The sequence below is a fragment of the Myotis brandtii genome, unplaced genomic scaffold (genome assembly GCF_000412655.1).
Source record: "Myotis brandtii unplaced genomic scaffold, ASM41265v1 scaffold604, whole genome shotgun sequence".
NCBI classification, from domain to species: domain Eukaryota; kingdom Metazoa; phylum Chordata; class Mammalia; order Chiroptera; family Vespertilionidae; genus Myotis; species Myotis brandtii.
In genome coordinates, this window is record NW_005370286.1 from 2,235,184 (window position 1) to 2,240,366 (window position 5,183).

Sequence of the window (5,183 nt, forward strand, 5' to 3'; positions counted from 1 at the left end):
TAGTCTATTGGCCTACATTACACTGACGAGACGTTTAAAAATAATAAAAACGATACATGAAAATGAGGTTCATATTAGGAAACCCCTCGGCCTCCAAACAGCAGGTAGGAGCTGCGGGCAGGGGGTGGGGAACCAGCCACAGCGCCGCTGGAGGGACAGCCCTGGTGGTGATGTTGGGGACTCCACATGACGCCCTGCTCTTGTGCCCCGTGGACTCTGCAACCCTTTGCTCACCAGCCCCTCTTCCTCTCTCTCATTCTAGTCTCCCAATAAGTGGAATCCTCATTCCTCTCCTCTAATCAGGACAGGCACCTGCCTCTGGGAGGCGAGGGGAGGAAATTGCTGCGAGTCCTACGTTCTGGGTGAGGCGTCTGTGCCGGGAGCGGACCCCAGGCCCTGTGCCGGAAGGCGGGCAGGAACAGGCCTCCAGCCCTGGCCCCCAGCTCAGGGCGCCCCTCACCAAGTGCCTGATGGAATTCCTCGCGCTCTGGGGCTGGGCTGAGGGTGAGACGAGTGTGGGTCTAGGACCCCCCCTCCACCCTGTCCTGAGGTCAAGGATCAAAAGGGTCCAGAGACAACCAGGTGACTGTCCTCCGGGGACGCCCTCTGTGCCGGGTGCCACGCGTGGTCCCCTGAAGCCTCCAGCAGCCCGCGGTGCAGGTGTTCCCCATCTTACAGACACCGAGGCTCAGGGCTCGGGGCCGCCAGGGTTCTAGTCAGAAAGGGGTTGTCCGAGCCGGAACCTGGCTCATCCTACCCCTGAGCCGCGCAGGTGGGAGGGGGCTTCGGGGTCTCAGGTCCTAGGTTGGTGCCTGGGTTCCGAGGCACTCGGGGTCCTGCCTGCTGGTGACCCAGCTCTGGCGTGGGACAGGCTGACAGGCAGAACGGCCCCTCCGCAGAGCCTGTGGGTGGGCTGAACCTCGCACCTGCAGGCGGGTCCACTCAAAGGCGGTGCTGGCCTTGCAGGGGGGGCTGTCCAGTGCACGGGGAACAGGGCAGCTCCACAGAAGGAAAGAAATGCAGTTCTTTTCATTAAGGACTTTATTTCTCTTAAAAAAACGACAGTGGTTTGATCTGGACACAGCAGCACTGCGACGTGTTCCACGGACACAGACCCAGCGCAGCAGAGCCCAGCCATCATCCCAGCCACGACCCCGGAAAGGGAACGACCCCCGAAAGGGAACCGCTGTCACTCACCCCCATTACATGTCCCTGAAGAAAGTAGGTCCTTTGGCTACTAGGGTTATTATTCTACCACCACCAACAGCCACTGAGCCCTTCCAAATGGAGCACATTTGCGTTTGGTCTATTACAACATGCCTTATCGATGGCGATGGCCGGAAAGGCATCTAGATTCTTCTCAGGAACTGCCTTCGCCTCGAGGGAGAGCCAGCCTTTCCGGTTTGACCACTGTCTGCAGCGCAAGCCTCGAAGGTCAGACCAGACCAGCACGCGGCCGAGCAGGGTCTGTCCCGTGGGCCCCCGTCCAAAGCCGCCGCTCGGTTCAGAGAGGAGTGAGCTCTCCGCCTTCCCCACTCACAGCTCCGAGCTTCAAAACTTCAAAACGCACCCATTTCACACCGTCTCTCGGCAACAGGGGCTCGAAGGCGAGGAGGCCCTGCCTCGGCCGGAGGGTGGGGCCTGAGAATGGGAGAGGCGCCCTCGGAAGGTGCCAGTTCGCGGGGACAGAGCACATGCAGCTGAGAGGACAGCGATGCCGGCCGGGCTCCGCTTCACCTCGGCGGACTCCTGCTCGTCCGTGGCCGAGGTTCCCCCTGGAGAGGCCGCGTTCAGGTCTGGGTCGGCAGCCCACGCGGGAAGGTCGGTGCGAAATGAACTGGTGGCCTGAGCCTTTGGGGAAGGGACAGGGTGTGGAAGAGCAGGGGCTCCCTGGTGGGCGGGCTGCCTGGGGCGGCTCCGCTTCACCTCGGGGGACTCCTGCTCGTCCGTGGCCGAGGTTCCCCCTGGAGAGGCCACGTTCCCCCCACTGGTGCCATCCACGCCACGCATGTCCCCAGACCTCACGCCTCGTGTCCCGGCGGGCCGCGTGTGCCTAGAGCCGGGCCACGCTGCTGTCTTCTGCGCGGTGTGGCCTCCCCCCCACCCCCCAGGCCCGGTGTCCCCTCTGTGAGAGCAGCTTTTGAGGAAACAAGCAAACCGGCCTGGCAGCTGGGGACATGGCCACCCTGAGCCATGGGGTCAGGGAGCCGCCCAAAGCTCGCGGCTTTGGAAGTGACGCTCCGGCCTCGGAAGGGGAGCTGATGTGGGCTGCGGGGCCTCCTCTGCGAGGGTGGCCGGGTCCCGTGACACCCCGTGATGCCACGAGAGCTGGGGGGTAGGGGAGGGTGAGCACTCATCTCCCATCCCATCGGGGACAGCAGCTCCTCTCCTGAAAACGGGGAGCAGAGATGCCTCTGCAAAGACCCCGTCTCTCCTCGAAGGCACGACGTCCGAGGACTCAGGTGAGGAAATGTCACGCTTGGAGGAAGAACAGCTCTTCTGAGGGAGCTCAGAGGCTGTAGAAAAGATTAAACCCACTCACCGTCCAGCTACGCCTCGTCCCGGACAGGTGGGTGGGTGGGAAGGTGTTGTGTTTTGTTGTTTTTTTAAATTAAAAAACACCTTTTTAAAAAATGCTGCTATAGAAAACAAGTGGGGGTAGAAGGGGTGGCAGAGCGGGGAGGGTCAGGGACAGGAAGGGCCCTTGGGGACTGGGCTCGGTGGGAGGAGGCCGGTTGTCAGGCCCTGAATTCGCTTCCCTTCTCTGGGGGAGCCAAGGGCCCCAAGGGAGAGAAGGCCGGCGGCCCCGACCTGTGTCCGTGGGCGCTCTGGGGACAGGCTCCCGCTGCCTGAGCCACCAGGGACCTGCGCTTCGTGGTCTGAGCTCTGGCCACGCAGATCTGTGTCTCACCCCTGGAGGACTCCCCACGACAGACGGACAGCGCGTGGGCTCAGGTATGAAGACAGGCTGCCTTCTCAGCGCCAGTCCGTGTGCTAAGGGCTGGGTCCTGAGAATTGGGGGAAAGAAATGAACGCGGTGGCTGGTGACTGTCCTCGTCATGAAGAAAGGACGGCCAGCAAGAGCTCGGGGACCTTGACGTACGGGCCGAAGAGTGTCCGCTTCCTGGCAAAACTGAACGTAGCTCTGCATTTGCCTTGTCTCCAGCCCACGGAGGGAAGTGGGGCAGCCTCTTGAGACAAGAGCAGGTCTTGAAGAAACAACACGGCACATTGAAGGGATCGGCGGGAAGCCCACTGTTTCTTCTCTCCCATTTGTTTGTAAAATGACCTCAAAATGCCCGTCCCAAGGTCAGGCCCCTCTCGAGCAGCGGCCCCAGGACCATGGGCAAGGCTTCGGGAAAGAGCCTGGAGACTGGCTGACATGCTCGCCACTTCCCCCTAACGCTCATACCCCAAGGCTGCCTGGGGCCCCTGAGCGATGTTGGCATGATCACACCTGAGACCCACCGACGGCGTGGCTCTCACACCCGCGGGGCGTCAGCGGGACCGGCAGAGCCTCGGAACGCTGCAGATCTCTAGGTTTAGGGTGGAGCCTGGAACCTGCATTTTATAGGAGATGCCGGTGCAGGGCCGAGACCAGGAGAAACCCTGCAGCTGCCTGGGCTGGGCCAGGTCCCACTGAGGCCGACAGGGTCCCCGGGGACTCAGCCAGGGAGCAGGGGAGCAGGGGAGCTGCAGAGCTCACCCTGTGAGGGCGTGGCGAGGAGGAATTGCTCCTGTCACCTTCTGGAGACGGGGTGGAGCCTGGGACCTGCATTTTACAGGAGATGCCGGTGCAGGGCCCAGACCCGGAGAAACCCTGTAGTTGCCTGGGCTGGGCCAGGTCCCACTGAGGCCGACAGGGTCCCCGGGGACTCAGCCAGGGAGCAGGGGAGCAGGGGAGCTGCAGAGCTCACCCTGTGAGGGCGTGGCGAGGAGGAATTGCTCCTGTCACCTTCTGGAGACAGCAGGGGTCCAGCGGCTCCCTAGGACCGACGGCCATGCTCTAAAGGCCAGGCACTGCCTCCTGGGGCCACATGTGCCTGGAACTTTGTGGTCCCAGGTTAGAGCTGGCCCCTGCGCCCCCTCTCCCAGGAGGTGACCATGAGCTTGACTTGAGCTTCTTCGGTGGCCCGGCCTCTCCTTGGGCAGCCATTTGCTTGGAGAGCCAACGCTGTCCGTACCACCTGGGCCCACGCATCTGTGGGGTCCCGGGCAGCTCTCGAGACCCTATGACCCCTATGACTTAAGGATTGTGCCCGGAGTCCCTGGCAAGCCCCTCCCCTCTCAAGACTTATTCAGGTGACCCAGTGACCCCCCTTGGGCCATAAAAGTTTGGGACACAGGGGGCTCCATGATTACTCCTTATCATCGCTATGCTTCTCTTAGAATAAAACAAAAATCCCCAGACACACGCCTCTTGAAGACGCACTGGCTTTACAGTCCGAACCTGCTTAGAAAGAAAGGGGCCCAGAGAAGATGCTGAAGGCGCCGGCTCTGGCGCGACACACGGCCGTCTCGCAGGAGGAAGAGGGGGCCGGGGCCAAGGCAACGAGGAGACGTGTGGATCCCACGGAGCTGGCCCCAGGCCACTCCACAGGCCCCGCACAGGGCGTCCGGGCCGGGGGTGAAGTCCCAGGTGCGTCTCTGAGCATTTAATTCCGATTCTTCCAAATGACCAGCGGGCGATGTCAACGCCCGGCAAAGGTTAGAGAGATGGATGCAACCGACCCTCTCGAGGTGAAACGTGAATCGTTTTCTACCTTTAATAAAAACGTTTTCTCATTTGAGGCTGTGGAAGTCTTGAGTCACATTTTTTTTTTGGTAAATTCCCCCCCCACCCCTCCCCCTCTAAAATGTCTGAAAACACATGGCTTAACAGTGGCTGCACAGAAAATATACACCCTCAAAGTCTGACTTTCATTTAAATACAAATATACAAAATGTAAACTGAGGCGATAGAGAAATTTACAAAACTTTCCTTTAAAAATAATAAAGACAAAATTCAGTTCTAGTTATGATGCTATTAAAGTACGTGCAAGTCGTCGTATCCGATCGGATTTCTATTGCAATAGTCGACAGAGACAAAGCCAGTCCGCCCGGCTCGAGGGCCGCGTCTGCACAGACCTGAGTGGCACCTGAGGAGCCCGAGGCTCCGTGCCGAGGGCGGCGCCTCCTTCCTT

At 60.5% G+C, this 5,183-nt stretch overlaps 1 long non-coding RNA gene across 1 annotated transcript; it reads right to left on the bottom strand.

Annotated features, from left to right (window-relative positions):
- Positions 1–1,023: 1,023 nt before the first annotated feature.
- On the bottom strand, positions 1,024–5,173 carry LOC106728394. Its single transcript, XR_001364696.1, has 3 exons — positions 3,773–5,173; positions 1,927–3,561; positions 1,024–1,737 (listed from the first exon to the last, which is right to left on the bottom strand). It is a non-coding gene; the product is annotated as an uncharacterized LOC106728394 (long non-coding RNA).
- Positions 5,174–5,183: the final 10 nt, after the last annotated feature.